Source organism: Protopterus annectens, chromosome 2.part1 (genome assembly GCF_019279795.1).
Source record: "Protopterus annectens isolate FY-2018-M chromosome 2.part1, PAN1.0, whole genome shotgun sequence".
Taxonomy (NCBI): domain Eukaryota; kingdom Metazoa; phylum Chordata; order Ceratodontiformes; family Protopteridae; genus Protopterus; species Protopterus annectens.
Window position 1 is genome coordinate 1993375570 of NC_056729.1, and position 17854 is coordinate 1993393423.

Sequence of the window (17854 nt, forward strand, 5' to 3'; positions counted from 1 at the left end):
GGTTGTTTTCTTTACACTGTGTTTTACTTGTATTCTGCTTTTAACTGTATATTAAAACTTGAACAGAGACCACAGCTTTGTCTCTTGAGTCAGACAGAAATTAGAACAGGTCAATTAAGGAGTCACACATAAGTTATAACAGGTCATTTAAGGTTAATCATTTGTGAACTGAGGGTTGGCGCTAAGAACTAAACCTTCTATTTAAGGCATAAATAAAACATTTCAGAGCTGTACTGGAAAGGCTCACTGAGACTCTGCTACAGTTTGCTGTGAGGGAAAGATTAGTTTTCTTTTTATTTGCTGTATTTTGTATTGCTTTATTGCCTTTTTCTATTTTGTATACTGTGATTTGTTTTCTTTACACTGTGTTTTACTTGTATTCTGCTTTTAACTACATATTAAAACTTGAAAAGAGACCACAGCTCTGTCTCTTGTGAGTCAGACAGAAATTAGAACAGGTTAATTAAGGAGTCACACATAAGTTAGACCAGGTCAGTTAAAGTTAATCATCTGTGAACTGAGGGGGTGGAGCTAGGAACTAAACCTTCTATTTAAGGGGTAAAATAAAACATTTCAGAGCTTTACTGTAAAGGCTCACTGAGACTCTGCTACAGTTTGTTGTGAGGGAAAGGTTTGTTTTTATTTGTTGTATTTTGTATTGCTTTATTGCCTTTTTCTATTTTGTATACTGTGATTTGTTTTCTTTACACTGTGTTTTACTTGAATTCTGCTTTTAACCGCATATTAAAACTTGAAAAGACACCACAGCTCTGTCTTTTGTGAGTCATACAGAAATTGTTCCCATCCTCCCACCCGGTTACTGTTGTGTTCTTAAACACCACTGTCTTTCTAGTTGCCTGCCCCTTATGTTAATTTGACCATATATCTCATTTACTCTCTACTTTTACTGGTTGGTGTGAGTAAGCACAACATTTTCATTTTCTGAAATCACTCCCCTTCAGCTATTTAAATTTATTGGCCATCCTACTGTATTCCATAGTACTAGAATAAAAAAGTGACCACCCCCTTTCAATATATCTTGCTGTTTTAAAAATAGTGACTCTCCACTAAAATTTAACTGTTTAGACAGGTAAAACTTAAGTTACATACTTTCACATCTAACTCCTCTAGTGCACACTGCAGTGTCTAGAATAACCATGTTTTCATCTTACCTTTAAGCATCTATTGCAAGACCACCAGTTATTGGAGAGCCCACATTCTTTCTCTCAGTAGTCATCTTGGGATTAGTGCTTCTGTTTTCTCCTGGTGAGAGAAGGAGTGCAGTTACATTATTTCCTGGAGACTGCTGATCACCAGAAAGCTTAATAATTGCTTTATAGGTGACAGCTTGGAATCTGTACTTATATTCTGTTCTGGTGAGAGTAGGAGCAGAGTGCATTGATTCCTGACTGATTCTGGTTGGAGAGTGAGTATCTGTGCGTAACGTACCTGACGTACCTGATTGGTCTGGTTGCTATTTGAGACATATACCAGAAAAAGGCTACAAGCCTGCAGACTCTTGCATCATTTGGGACAAGACTGTGGATCACCAAGCAGGCTGTGGCCTGCTTCTCTTCTTGGGATTGGTGCTAACATTTTGCTTCTGGTGAGAGAAGAAGCAAAGGAGTATTGTATTCCAACCTTAGACCAGCATTAGTAGTAGCTAGGCAGTAGCTATTCATGTGACTCCCCCTTTTCATCATTCTTGACAAGCTAATTCTTTAATTTCAGTAAGTACTGCTTGATTTCTTCCTAACTTCGGAATATCTACCCAAATACTAAATCCCTAAATTTTCAGGGTCTACGTATTGGTTTCCCCTTGAGTGTTTCGCAGTGCTCTGTACAGACTCAGACACTTTGAGTGACATTTTTCCTGTAAAAGGCTTCAGTACTTAATATAGTGAGCTCATATTCAGGCATGTCTAAAGGTCAGTTCCGTGTGCTTTCTCCTGTCAACCTGGTGAACTTGGGCATTCTGAGGCAGTGTAGCAACTGCCTCATGTACACAGACAACCCTCTTCTCTTATCTCCCAACACTATGACTTGTGAGAGATGCACATATATAGCCAATTTGGAAGCCAAGCACTCTCCAGCCAAAACTGGATTAGCCAGTCAAAATGAGAAGGATAACACCTGCACCACACCACATTCAACACGTAGCCCTCCATAATATAACACCACCACAGCCCTCACATAGTAACACAAAACACACACCTACTTTCGCGGAGGCTCTCAATAAAAATCTGCCCAAACAACAGAGACCGCCGTGGCAGAACCGCAAACAACCACCACATCCCAGCACAAACCATGAGACACATAGCTCACATAAACAGTGTGCCACTCAACTAAAGTCCATAAGGCAAACAACTTACCCAATACACTAGCCATAGTTGACTCAATAGTAAGGCACACTGATGTTCCACTCACTAGGTTGAATAAGGAGATAGTTACGGTCAGCTGCCTGTTGGGTGCCAGGATCTGCTGCATAATGCACACACTTAGGTCATTCCTCAACAGGTACCAATATGCCTCTGTCATTATCCATGTTGGTGTGAATGACCTGAGACTTACCTCTTTGGACTACATGAAAAGATACACAGAGGAGCTCTCTGATCTTGTAGCCCAGGCAGGTATGACCCTAGCTCTGAGTAGCATCCTGCTGTCACCCAGAATGATACCACAGTACAAGCAGAAAATGATCGACTTCAACAATTGGCTACATTTCTGGTGTCATTCTAAGGGGATCCAGTATCTGTCTGCCTGGGATGACATGATCGACAAACCTTGATCCTTTGCCAGATATGGCCTACACCTGTCACCCCAGGGATTCCAGATACTGGCCAAGGCTCTTGCCACCCCTATAGTGACTTTTTAGGCAATGTCCTAAAGACAAAATTACCACCATAACAGCTACAAGCAAATAAAATCTGAGAGTTATGCTACTCAACGCTAGAAGTCTAAATCTCAAAATGCACTTGCACGAAGCCCTCCTTAAAATGGAGAACATCGACATCTGTGCAGTGACCGAGACCTGGTTCAAGGCTCCAGAGAGAACCCCAGGACTACCAGGCTATAATTCATACCACACCTTTTGGCCCCTAAACCTGGACCGAAGCACTAAAGGTGGTGGTGTCTCCATATTCATAAAGGATGTGCACACCTCCAGACTAGTACCCCAACATAATGCATCAGAGATACTTCAGGTACAACTAACCCTGGGTAAAACTCCAATCCAGGTTGTAGCCTGCTATAGATCCCCCACCATGTCCCAAGACTCCCACTCCACATTCCTAAACACACTGGAAAATATTAGGGTACAACCCAATACCCTTATACTGGGAGACTTTAACTACCCCTCCATTAACTGGGAAAATTACTCATGTACCAACACACTTGTTCAATGTTTTCTGGAATTATTAATTCCAATGCCCTGGGCCAACACATTCTTACCCCCACCAGGGGTAGAAACATCCTTGACCTGGTCATTACTAACATGGGTGACCATTGCTCTACACCAGTAATCAACTCCTCCCTGGTCAGATCTGACCACAAGCTAATCAATATGGGTAGCCACATCCCACCCTCACCCCCCCCCCAAAGGAAACCACAGTAAAAAAATTCTCCAAAGCCAGTTTTGGGCTTCTAAAAACAGAGGTGGCTAACTTCATGGCACCCATGCAAATGGAAAATAGGTACATGACTGCTGAATCATACACCAATGCACTGTATGAGCACATACACAAGTGCATGGAACGGGCCATACCAAACAGAACAAAGATGCTCTCCTCCAAAAAAAGGAAGCCAATCTGGTGGTCCCCCACCATAAAAAAACTCTACAACAGAAGGAAAAAACTGTTGCAGAAAAGGGTGAAGTCCCAAGACTGGAAAAACTCCTTTGTTAGCCTCAGCAAAAAACTGAGATCACTTATCAAATCCTCTAAAGTTAGCTATGAAAATAAAATTGCTGCAGATTCTAAAGCAGCCACAAGGCATTCTATAGTTATGTCAGGAATGTACATGGCAATACTCAGATCTGCTCTGAGTTGCAGCACAATGGCAATACATATACAGAACCAACTGATAATGCCAACATATTGGCTGACAGGTTCAATGCGAACTTTACCACCTTTTCACCCGCTAAAGGGCCTATCACAATGCCTGAGGAATGTCAAGTCCCTATTATTACGGCTACACAGGTAAAAAACACACTGTCTAAAGCCAAGAATACAGCTTCCATGGGACCTGATAATATCCCTGGCTATGTTCTACATGAATTACAAAGTGAACTGGCACCACACTTGAGTACCCTGTTCAGTCACGGATTCCTATTAGATTGTCGAAATTCCGTTTACGCAAATACAAAATCATTGACACGCATTGTGCAAAATACGTAATCATTAAACGTGCAAAACCGCACAATTTGAAATTTCAAAGTTTTTTGTTTGGCCCATCTGCGGTATAGCTCCTTAAGGTAAGTGTGCGATAGTTACGGACCTTTGGGTTAGGGTGCGGGTTAAGGTAAGTGTATAGATAGGTAATGTGTGTAAGATTTAGTGTAGTGTTAGAAGTAGGGTTTTGCTAAATTTATTTATGTGCATTATTTATTTTGTTTGGGTATATCTCCATAGGGGAAGTGTGCGGTAGTTACGGGCCTTAGGGTTAGGGAGGGGTTAAGGGTAGTGCATAGATAGTTGTGTATGTGGGGTTTAGTGTAGGGTTAGAAGTTGAGTTTTGGTGCTTTACTTTAGGGTTAGGTGTAGGGTTTGGTTAGTGTATGTATGTGGTTTATTTATTTTGTTTAGGTAGGTAGTATGTAGCGGGTGGTGGGGTTGGCCGACTATGAACGTTCGATATTTTAAATTTCGCGGTTTAGTACGTTCGGTATTTTCACAGTTTGAGTAATACGTGTCGCTGTTTTTGTATTCGATGTAATGGATTTTCATTGTTTTAATATAGACCCGTTCAGTCACAGCCTCATTTCAGGCTTTGCTCCTACTGAATGGTGCACTGCTACAGTTATCCCACTGCTCAAAGGGGGAGTGACTACAGACCCCAGGAACTACCGCCCCATTAGCCTGACGGGTCTGATATGTAAGGCTTTGGAGCACATCATCATGGACCTTATAAATAAGGACATAGGGAATCTCCGAACTCTGGACCCCAGACAGTATGGGTCTGTGAAAGGTAGATCATGCCTGCTTAACCTGATAGACTTCTTCAAGTCTGTCACCAGAGCTGTGGATGAGGGCAAGGTAGTTCACACAGACTACCTAGATCTTGCCAAGGCCTTCAACACCATCCCTCACACAGGAATCATAGATAGACTCACTAAACTAGGCATCAACCCCTATGTAATAAGATGGGTTGCCAACTGGCTCACTGATAGAACCCACACTGTGAAAGTAGCAGACTCCAAATCCCGACCAGTTACAAGTGGTGTCCCACAGGGATCGGCCCTAGGTCTTCTCCTGTTTGGCATCTACTTCTCTGAAGTTCAAGCCAACACAAAGGGACTCTGGCTGACCAAGTTCACAGATGATTGCAAACTGGGAGCCATTATTGATTCTCCAACTGGATGTAGACATTCTACAAAAAGGCCTCACTGACACCATTGACTGGTGCCAGAACTATGGCCTTAAGCTCAATGCCAAAAAGTGCATTGTCATTCCCTTTGGGAAACATTCGGTGCCCATGAACTACCACATAGGTGGTAGTCAACTAAACATTGAAGGTGTGATAAGAGACCTGGGGACACAGGTTGACAGCAACCTCTCCTTTGATAACCACATTGCCACTGTAGTCAGAAAGTCCTTATATGTGGCACATCTCATTACAAAAAGTTTCTCATCCAGGAAGAGAGAGGTCATAATCCCTCTCTACTCGTCCTTCATTAAACCTATTACAAAATACAATTCCCCATTTGGTATGTACCTCACTAGACACCTACAACAACTGGAAAGGCCAAAAAAATACCTCACTAAGAGGATCTTAGGCCTTCGACACATGCTGTATATGGGCAGACTCAAAAAACTCCAGTTATACTTTGTCTCTTATCGCCTACTTAGAGGTGATCTCTGCTTGACCTCTAAAGCCATGTCTGACCCAGAGCTGCTAGATATGCTGCACCTAAAGAAATCCCAATCCCTCCATGCCACATGCTCCAGGGACCTTAACCTCATTACCACAATAAAAAGAACATGCTGGAGGGACTGGTTCCTAACCCAGAGACTTCCCATACTTTGGAGCAAACTTCCCATTCACATCAAGCAAAGCACTTCCCTGGCCCTCTTTAAGAGAAATCTTGACTAGTGGGCGGGCAATAGGAAGCTCACCTCGGGGATCTCTTCAGTAGCCTTGCTTGACAGGGGTACTTGGAACTAACTTTGGGCAGCATGATGCCAGGGAATCTTTTTGGGCTAGGCTTATATAGGCTCCAAGGCCATTAGCCTAGTACACACCTATGAACCTATAAGAGTTTATACAACCACACAGACACTCCTGGGGAAGGCTGGCACAGGTTCTGCAGCTGTCCCCCTTTTACCCAGACTATACGGTAAAAATCACTGCCACCACCCAGCTAATATTTATCAGCTGCTCAAAGGCCCTTAAATGGGGGTCCAATTATTACTGTGCAATATTATTATCCAAATGGTAAGTGCAACCTAACAGTCAAGACTTATTTGGAGTGACTTGGTACAGTATCACTATATACATGCAATGTACTCTTAGAGCTTAAATTATCTCTACACAAATCAGCCACAGTTGAAAGTTTAAAAATATTTAATAATAAATAATATGTAATGTGAAGTTGTTAAATCTCACCGTTTATTCTCACTGATGGGTTCAGAGCCGATCCTCGGCTCCGACACGGCCAATAGCAAAGCTCAAGGTTTGCCAGTAGCTCGTGACCAAGCCCCTTATCCCACAATGCACTGCTGGAATTACCTCAGATCTAGTTTGCTGCGGCAAGAGAGACCTCAGTGATCCAGCTAGCTCGGACCATTTGTGATAAAAAAAACCCAGCAAGTTTTGATAAAAAAAACTTTCTTTTTGTTTTAAGAGTTTTTCATAAGATAGTTGTGTGTTAGTGTTTGGAAATTTGATATTAGAATCTATAGTTTTGGATAGTTAGTGCCCTGTTGGCTTAGTTGTTTTGTGTGGGCCTTTAGCCCTATTTAGACTTATTAATCTTTTTCTAATAGTCAGAGTTTTTCTCTGTGGGCCTCTTTAGCCCTGTATTTGTAAACTATAGTTAATTGTTATAGATGGTGCCTGGATTGGGCTTAGTTGCTTTGTGGGTCTTTACAAGTAAAGTAAGGACTTTGCTGTCTTAGTTTTTGCAGTATACTGGTTTGTTTTACCTTAACTATGTTGGATGACAAGGGAAAAATCCCATCCTAAATCGGGATTCAAGAAATGCCCAGATTGTGGGCAGAAAATGTCTGTCACTGACGGACACATTCAGTATGTCTACTGTCTGGGGGCTAAACACCTCCAAGACACTTGCAGCATTTGCCATTCCCTTTCTTCAAGAGTCCTCTTGGAGAGAAGGAGGAAGCTAATAGACAGGGGATTACTACAACATTCCTTTTCTGAGGTGTTGAGTAGCCATGAGGGTACTAGCACGTCCTCCAAATCCTCAAAATCCACAAAATCTTCAGATCCCAAAGTGGCAGAAAAGGCAAAAACTTCAGAGGGAGGGTCATCGGTTCCACAGACCTCGGAACTGAGTGTACCTTTGATTCGGAGCCAGCTCTCAGTATTGGAGCCGGTCTCTGAAGTTCCCTCTTCTCCTCTGCTCCAGTCAGCACCTTCGGTGCATTCATCTAAGTCCTCAGTGAGCCTTTCAGATTTGGACATGGATCAGCTAGTGCAGAAGCTTTTACAGGCACCAGGACTTGCCAAATTGTTGTCGGCCCCGAAGAGCTCGTCGGTGCCGAAGACCATGGAACCGGATTTGTCTACTCCTCCTCTGAGCCGTACTGGATTCTTGGAGCCAAAGGAAACTGAACCGATGATTGTCGAACCCTTGGAGCCGATACCCGCACTGGTGTTATCGGCTCCATCTACTCGGATGACCTCGGCACCGACCAAGGACTCTAGGAGCCGACGGTCTCCCATCGGGTCTGGGGAGGATAGTCAAACCGATTTGTCAGTGCCGACTCTTCCTTTCGGGGCTTCGGCTCGGATGAGCTCGGCTCCTACCTCGGGCTCGGAGCCAATGGTTTTGGTGCGGGAGGATTGGACGCTACTCTCGGGTCCGTCCACTCCTTCTCATTGGAGCCATGGTGCCTTCAATGCTATGAGGAGAGTTTTGTCTCCAAAGACAACATCAGCATCGGTTCGGCCTTCCCTCTCCCCTCAAGCTCCTGTGTCTGCGTCTTCATCTACCGGTTCCCCCAAACGTAGAGACTCTGAGCCTCAAGTACCCCCACAGGGCATTCCCTGCTCTTCTGAGACCTCCCCAGATCCCCCCACTGAGGAGGTGCCCAGGAAGAGACTGTGCAAGAGGAGGCACTTAGACTCCCCACAGGAGTCTTTGACATCTGACACGGACTTGGATGAGTCAGAAGGGTCCCCTCGATCCCCCTCTGATGGTATCTCCTTTCCAGAGATACTAGAAATCCTTAGTCAGAGGGGCGATTGGCAGTCCAAGACCCCTACTGAGGATGAGTCTGTGCTCTTGAAGGCTTTTGGGTTTCAAACTTCCACTTCTTGGGTGTCTCTGCCTTACGATGGGCTCATGGAACTGATCTCTCGTAAGGCATGGGAGTCACCGGAGGCCATGGAACCTGTTCTTCACAAGCCCAATAAATTCATGTCTGCCCCAGTGGACAAGCCATTTTTAACAAAGGGAGTGCCTGTTGATGCCATGGTGGTAGCTGCAGCCACCAAAAAGGAAGTGTCTGAGACATCCGCATCTATCCATCCTCCTAACAGAGATTCTAGGTTCATGGATAGATATGGGAAATGCATGTTTAGTTCAGCGACTTTTTCTCTGCGATCACTGAACTACTTAACCCATTTTACGAGACTACAAAGAGATCTCCTGAAAGAGCTAGGAGATACTCTCCAGGGTACAGTAGCTGCAGGGGTGGCCGACAAAGTCAACACCCAGCTCGCTACCCTAAACTCAGTGGTAAACTCGTCCATGCGTCTCATATCCTATGCAGCTGATGGTTTGAGTAGAGCCACTAGTTCGGGCATTGCTCTTCGAAGACAAGCCTGGATGCGTCTCTGTTCCTTTGCGGAACCCTTTAAGTCTTCCTTTATCAACACCCCATTCGATGGCTCATCACTGTTTGGGCCTAAAGTAAAGGAAACTTTAACCAGGTGTGAGCAGGAAGGCAAGACCTTATCTGCTGTTGGAGTCCATTTTTCTACCCCTACTCGGCCCTACCCCAAGGGCCCTAGGGGAGGGAAAATGAGGTTCCGAAAAGCACAGGGAGCCTTTCAGGACACACTTGGAGAAACCCCCTCTAGAGGCAGAGGAGGGGGTTATAACGGAAGACGCCACCCCTGCAGCAGAGGGGGTCCACACAGCAGGGTGACAGGGGTCAGTTCTCCAGTCAACCCTACCAGCGCCCCTGAAAGGGGGCCTGACTGTTCAGCTCTGTAGGCAGTCGGGGGTCACTTGTCTTTTACCCAGAAGCCTGGCTAAACATAACATCAGATACATGGGTACAAAGCAAAATTTCCAGAGGATATTTCATACCGTTCTCTTCCCCTCCCATTCCTGTAAACAGAATCCCAGATGTTCCACCCAATCTCTGGGAACAAGCAATCATAGAGGTCCACAGATTGCTAGAAAAAAAAGAGTCATCCAACCAGTCCCTGCAGACAAAGTTGGATTCGGAACTTACTCAAGATTCTTTTTGGTACCAAAGAAAACAGGGGACTGGAGACCTATCTTGGACCTCAGCAGACTCAACCAGTTTGTAAAGAAAGAGAAGTTCAGAATGGTCACGCTTCAGTCTATTCTTCCCTTCCTAGGGAAAGGTGATTGGATGTGCTCCATAGATCTCAAGGATGCATACTATCACATAAAGATGAACAGACACTCCAGAGATCATCTGCATTTCCGGCTGGGAGCCAATCATTACCAGTTTCAGGCCCTGCCCTTTGGTCTCACTACAGCCTATAGAGTGTTCACCAAATGCATGGCAGTGGTCACGGCTTACCTGAGACATCTAGGATTCTAGGTGTTTCCATACCTAGACGATTGGCTCCTCACCGCTACCACCAGGCATCAATTGACTCAGGCAACACAATACACTCTGACACTCTACCATCAATTAGGCATTACAATCAACTTCAAAAAGTCTGCCTTATCGCCATCGCAGCATACCATTTTTATAGGAGCATAGTTAGATACCTCAACTACCACTCTACGTCTTCCTATCGAAAGAGTCTCACTTCTCCGCAAACACGTCAGCTCACTGGTGTCAAAGAGCAAAGCTACAGCAGCAGACATCTTGAAGGTGCTAGGTTTGATGGTGGCAGCAATCCTGGCTATATCACTTGCAAGGATGCATATGCGAATTCTTCAATGGCTCCTCTTTGCTCAGTGGTCGTACCAGAAACTACCGCTGCACCACATGATTCTCATCACAAATGCTTGCAAGAGAGACCTTCGGTGGTGGTTGATGTCTCTTCATGTCACCGTCGGAAGACCCTTTGTCCCCCCCCCCCCCAGTAGCCACTGTGACCACGGATGCTTCCCTGATAGGGTGGGGGGGCATTTTCAGGGAAAGACTGCCCAAGGCACATAGACAGATCAAGAATCACATCTGCACATCAATGTTCTAGAGTTGAGAGCGGTACTTCTGGCGTTGCAGTACTTTCAGGACTCTCTCCCTCTAGGAACTATTGCAGTTCAGACGGACAACATGTCAGTAGTCTGGTACTTGAACAAGCAAGGCGGAACCAAGTCTTACCCCCTTTGTCGAGAAGTCCTCAGGGTCTGGCAATGGGCTGTGTCATCCCAGCGTTTTCTGTTAGCAACACATATCCCGGGGAAATCCAACGTGATAGCCGACAAGCTAAGCAGGACGATATTGCTCCCTCGTGAGTGGTCTCTCAAACAACAGGTTGCGGAGTTGATTTTCCGCAAATGGGGCCAGCCTTGCTGCAACCTCTTTGCCAGCCACATCAATTCAAAATGCAGAAGCTACTTTGCCCTAATACCACCTCCCGGTCATCCCCTGAGAGATGCAGTTTTACACGATTGGCCCCCAGGTCTCCTTTATGCATCTCCACCCTTCCCATTGATACCCAGATTTTTACAGAAAGCAAAATCAGTGGGAAGGACTGTTATTCTCATAGCCCCCTACTGGCCTCAACAGATTTGGTTCCCGTTTCTCCACCATCATCTGTTGGAAGATCCATGGATCCTGGACCCAGTTCCGGACCTTCTGTACCCGTTAGGGGACCTCCATCCTTCACTGCAGTCCCTGAAACTGACTGCTTGGCTAATCCACTTACCCTAATTGCCAGACTTCATTCAATTTCAGAAGATACAAGACAAATTCTCTTGTCTTCTCACAAGCCATCTACCAGGAAATTATATGGCAGTAAATGGAAAAGGTTCTCAATTTGGGCCAACACACAGAAAATTAACTCTTTCCGAGCTCCGCTATCATCTATTTTAGAATTCTTGACAAAGATTTTTAAGGAAGGGGCAGCAGCTGCTACAGTTCGAGTCCAGTTAGCTGCCATCTCAAATTTTCACCTTAGGTTTGGTGGCTCAGATGTTATGGGCCATAAATTATCTAAGACTTTTCTTAAAGGTGTTCTTCATATGAGACCTCCTATCAAAATTCCCTATTCTCCCTGGAATTTAGACTTTATGCTGCCTCAAATTATTCTTCCCCCTTTTGAACCAGCATCTTCTTGTGATCTCAGATACTTATCCTGGAAAACTATTTTTCTAGTGGCCATTACTTCTGCCCGCAGAGTGTCAGAACTTCAAGCATTATCTGTCAGACCACCTTACATGATTTTCCATGCTGATAGAGTATCTCTCAGAACAAACCCCTCATTTTTACCTAAAGTCTGCTCTGAATCAAATATCAATCAAGTCATTGAGCTGCCAGTCTTTTTTCCCAACCACTCTAACAAATTGGAATACATGCTGCACAAACTTGATGTACACAGACAGCTCAGATTTTATCTTGACAGAACTAAGGATATTAGAAGATCAGATCAACTTTTTGTATCCTTCTCAGAAGCCAGAAAAGGCAATCCAGTGGCTAAAACAACCTTATCTAAATGGTTATCCGATTGTATATCCTTTGCTTATGAGAATGCAAGCATCCCATTATCACACAAACCTAAGGCTCATTCTACCAGAGCCGTCTCTACGTCTTCTGCTTTTCAAGCTAAATTGCCCCTTGACAATATTTGTGCTGCAGCCACTTGGTCTAAGCCTCATATCTTTATCACGCATTACAAAGTGGATATGGCTTCAAGGGACAGGTCTTCCTTTGGTTCCACGGTACTGAAGAACATACTTCCATGAGCCACCCAAAATTGAGGGTGCTAGGGACGCTACTCATCAGTGAGAATAAACGGCGAGATTTAACAACTTCACATAAAGAAGTTATGTACTTACCATAACGTTCCATGTGAGTTGTTTATCTCGCCTTTATTCTCAAGTCCCTCCCTCCTTCCCCCTCCTGGCTGACTGTTGACTTAGAGGCTAGTACCATCCTGGTTATTCAATATTTCTTCTTCCCCTTCAGGAATTGTTCTTGGTAGAAATAAATAAAAGGGTGTATATATATATATATATATATATATATATATATATATATATATATATATTTATATACTGTTACTCGCAGCAAACAAGATCTGAGGTAATTCCAGCAGTGCATTGTGGGATAAGGGGCTTGGTCTCGAGCTACTGGCAAACCTTGAGCTTTGCTATCGGCCGTGTCGGAGCCGAGGATCAGCTCCGAACCCATCAGTGAGGATAAAGGCGAGATAAAACAACTGACATGGAACGTTATGGTAAGTACATAACTTCTTTTTTATTTACATTTGTTTACCGGGAAATTCCGACTGGACACAGGTCCTTTTTCAGCGGAGGCTGGGGAGAAAAGATCCACAGAAGGGCATGGTAGATGGTAAACAATAACAATCAAGGAATGTATGTAGTAGAGGTGATCATGACATGGAGAAATACAGGAGCAAATTAGGTACAATTGAGTAGTAAGCTCTAATTACAAACATTGAAATAAGAAGTAAAACACAGTGCTTCAAATTTTCTAAACAGTAACTAGATAACAATAACAGACTAAATGAATAAATCCTGGAAGGATTAACAAGCAGTGAGTAATTTTCAGTTCAGTTTTATAGTGATAGAGGGGATACTCTATCTAAATCTGGGAAAGGAGAGAAGGGTTGTACGGGGGGGGGGGGTTTATTAGACAGGGTTTGGACAAGGACAAAGCCAGTGAGAGTTTAGGTGAGATTTAAGTGCAGTCTTGAAAATACTGCAGGAAGGAAGGGTATTTATGATAGTGGGAAGGTTGTTCCAGAGCTTGGATATAGCACAAGAAAATACTGCTTCACCTGCTGAGTTTTTGGCTTTGGTGACCTGGAGTTGATTTTTGTTGCAGGAGCATAGTGGTCTGGAAGAGGGGTAGGGTTGGAGAATTGTATGGAGGGATGGGATTTGGAGAGGGTGGTTTACTAGTTTATGAGCAAAGGTGAGTTGAGTTTGGTGTAGGAGTTGTGGGAGTTCAAGCCAGTCAAGGTCTCTAAGGGAGACACAGTGGTGGCTGTGGTAAGAGGCACCAGTGGCAAATTTTGTGATTTTATTGTAGCAGGCTTCGAGTTTGCGTAGGTCTGACTGTCTAAGATTTGTAAGTATGGGTGATGGGTAGAGTAGGGTGGAGATTAGTTGGGAATTGGCAATAGAAATTCTTGCTGCTTTGGTGAGGTATTGGCGGCTTCTATATAAGGCACCCGGTTTTTTGTGAACTTTTTTTATTGTTAGTGATATGTGGATGGGAAATTTGAGATTATTGTCAATCTGTACGCCAAGTAGTTTTGTGTGAACTGTTGGTAAAAACACAAGACAATACTTCTTACTACACAGTGGTAGTCAAGAGTTCAGAGATCACAGAGAAATACTTAAAATAATACCGTAGAAAAGTTCTGACGTCGACACAGAAAAACAGTCTAATCTTCTTAATTCCCAGCTATATGTAGGAGAAAACACACTTCTAAAATCCTACTTACATCTAGACACAGACAGTGCTGAGTTAGATGTTCTCAAGACAAATGCTCTAATGCTCTTTCTTTCACTACTTAAATTGCTAACACAGTACCACTGATTCATTTCAGATTACATCATTTCTTTCTGGTTCCCAGGCTAACAGAACTCAAAGGTTAATGGGCCCTTTGATCTTGCAGCTGGTCAGGAACCAGGGCAATAAAAGAAATTATACATGCAAATTTTAGCCATTAACAATGCCCTCAAAAACAATAGGCAGAATTCCTTCATCCAGACATATTGGCTCCGAGTTTTGACATCAAAGAATTGACTTGTCACCTTTGTTACAGCAGAGCACTGTTGTTACATTTTTGCAGTTCCACATTTAACACCATTTTATTCCATTTAAGAGAACAAGCCTGTGGCTTATATTAATATTTACAAATGACAGAATTATCTAGAAAATTATCTCTGGCTAGGCTGGCAGCCTTTACCTATCTTCACATGGTCAACATCATACTGTTTACATATCCTCTCAAACATATGAATGAAACTATCAAAATTATCCCTCTCTTTAAACTGCAGAAGAAATTTATTGACCTTTTGTTCTTCTGGGGTCCAGTTACTCCCTTCCCCCTTACCTTCATGACTCTGATGAAGAGTCAGCATCTCCTTCTCATGCTGCCTCTGCCTCTCCTTTTCCTCAATTTCCAGGTGTAGCATTTTCTCATTCTTCTCAGCCTGCAAACATCGCAGTTTCTCAATGTCTTCGCTCTCTAAACCCCTCAGTCTCTCAGCTGCTTCTAGTTCCAAATGCCTGGCCTCCAACTCAAGTCTCTTTAGCTCCAGATGGATTTTTAAGTCCTCTGCAGAAAGGTTGAGCTGTCCCTTCTCTGAGTGTGGTACATCTCCACTGCCAGTCTGATCATCTTCCTGGTTGCTGTTTTCTGATGCAGCTGTGACCAAGGCTGCAGTCAGATCTGCCGTAGTCCAGTTTCAATGCACCAGTCCCCTAGCCTAGCACATCTCAGCCAGCTGGCTCCTTGTCATCTTTCCGTACTCCTCTGCTAACATGATGCCGGCTCTCCCTGACTAACCAAGCTAACAAAAGAAATAAAACAATTGTGATCTGAACTCTGAGTATTCACTGTGTGGCTGATTTAGAGTACAAAACAACTTCAGTGATCACTGTGCACAAGCTACAGGAATTCCCTCTATCCACACCACTACAAGCCAATTAGTATTTGCCGACCAATTAATATGTGGTATGGATATCCCACCACGGTTAAACAATTAATATGTGATGCCCGTGCACTGGCACACCAATCAAGGAGCCTCAATCCTCACCACTAACACCAGTGAGGGGTGTCCATATAGGGAAATGATAATAAATACACACACACAGTAAAGTACAATTTCCCTTAAGAGCATACAGAGATCACAGTCAGTCTGGGGCTAGTTTCTCCCTTTCTCTCCAGGTCCCCAATAAGATTCCCCACTGGCACAGCTATAGGGTCCAGATTTCAGCCTAGTGGGCGAGCTAAAACCTCCAGCACCCTCTCTGTCCAACCAGTGTTTCGTGTCCCTGCTCAAGTAGCTGGCACACACACACTTTGAGATAAGAGTTTATACAACCACACAGACAATCCTGGGGAAGGCTGGCACAGGTTCTCCAGCTGTGCCCCTTTAACACAGACTATATGGTAGAAATCACTGCCATCTCCAAGCTAATTTTTATCAGGTACTCAAAGGTCCCTTAAAAGGGGGTCCAATTATTACTGTGCAATATTATTATCCAAATGGTAAGTGCAGCCTAACAGTCAAGACTTATTTGGAGTGACTTGGTATAGTATCACTATATACATTCAATGTACTCTTAGAGTTTAAATTATCTGTACACAAAACAGCCACAGTTGAAAGGTTTAGAAATGTTTAATAATAAATAATAAAAACTCAAGACAATACTTCTTACTACGCAGTGCTAGTCAAGAGTTCAGAGATCACAAAGAAATACTTAAAATAATACTGCAGAAAAGTTCTGACATCAACACAGAAAAACACTTAGTCTAATCTTTCTAATTCATAGCTATATCTAAGAGAAAACACAGTTCTAATATCCTACTTACATATAGACACAGGCAGTGCTGAGTTGGATGTTCTCAAGACAAATGCTCTAATTATGTCATTCTTCCTCTCCTTAAATTGATAACACAGTACCACTGATTCATTTCAGATTACATAATTTCTTTCTGGTTCCCAGGCTAACAGAACTTGGAGGTTAATGGCCCCTTTGATCTCGCAGCTGGTCAGGAACCAGAGCAATAAAAGAAATTATACATGCAAATTCTAGCCATTAATTCTGGCCTCAAAACAATAGGCAGAATTCCTTCATCCAGACATACCAGCTCCGAGTTTTAACATCAAAGAATTGACTTGTCAGCTTTGTTACAGCAGGGTGCACTGTTGTTACATTTTTGCAGTTCCACATTTGACACCATTTTCTCATTTAAGAGAACAAGCCTGTGACTTATATTTATATTTACAAATGACAGAATTATCTACAAAATTCTAGGACCACTTCACTGAAAGCTCACTTCACTGAAAACTCACTTGACTGAAACTAATTTCGTTGAAAGTTATACATGGCCTTTTCCCCACTGTTGTGCCATCCTGTAGTTAGTATATATATAGTAAGGGAGGGTGTGGGAGGCACAGCCCCCACATTGGGGGTTGTGGGGGTGAAGCCCCCCAAATATCTTGGTTATATATTCCCTTTTGGAAACAGTTATTCATTGCACTTGTAAGTATCACTGTGTGTAGTTTAAAATGTTTATAATATGTGGGGGGCTATGCCCCTCACAACCTGGGTGCTTTTCCAGTATTTATTTAATGTAGTTAGACCAGGATGGGGGCACCGGGTGATGTGGTGGGGGGCGTCATGGAGCCCTTTTGCCTAGGGCACCAGTTGACCTAAGGCCACTCCTGGACGCATATATATATATATATATATATATATATATATATATATATATATAGCATGTAGTATGTACATATGAATGTATTTAAAACTGGTTAGGATTTTATGTACAAAGTATATGAGAATACCGCATTCACCAGTGAAGTAATACAACAGCTCTCATTCATACAGAACAGCACATAGTGAAGTACTAGTTAGCAATGTGGGTACAGGGATGATATGTAATGTATTGTTCATTAAACATTCAATACTCCATAATTAAGTCAGGGAACTTATTTTTGCATTTCTTCTGCATTACATCTAGTGCACTTAAATTTGCTTAGGTAATCCTGCTGAATTTCTGTTGCACGGACTACTTTTTTCCTCTTAATTCCACTGCTTGCATTGGTTGCATCTGTCTTGTTTCAGTCTTGGTGTGAGGGTCATCTTGAAGCAGTGGAGGTTGTGCTGTGAGAATATATTGATGGATGCTTTTTCAATGTAGCCTAGCACTAAGTGGTCAAATTACAGCATTTTTTTTCATTGGCCTTGATTATCTGCTTTATACAGAAATCAGCTTAGCATTCATGCTGTGTCTTAAAGGCTTCAGGAAACTGCACTGGTTTGCTCCAGCTGGAAACATTGCAAAGTTGATTTGAACATTTGATATTCTT

The 17854-nt window shown here is 43.2% G+C and overlaps 1 protein-coding gene across 1 annotated transcript in view; it reads left to right on the forward strand.

The window, feature by feature from the left end:
* COL21A1 (collagen type XXI alpha 1 chain) overlaps window positions 1–17854 on the forward strand; it is a 4597064-nt gene that overhangs the window by 2129662 nt on the left and 2449548 nt on the right. The gene's annotated exons all lie outside the window — the stretch shown is intronic.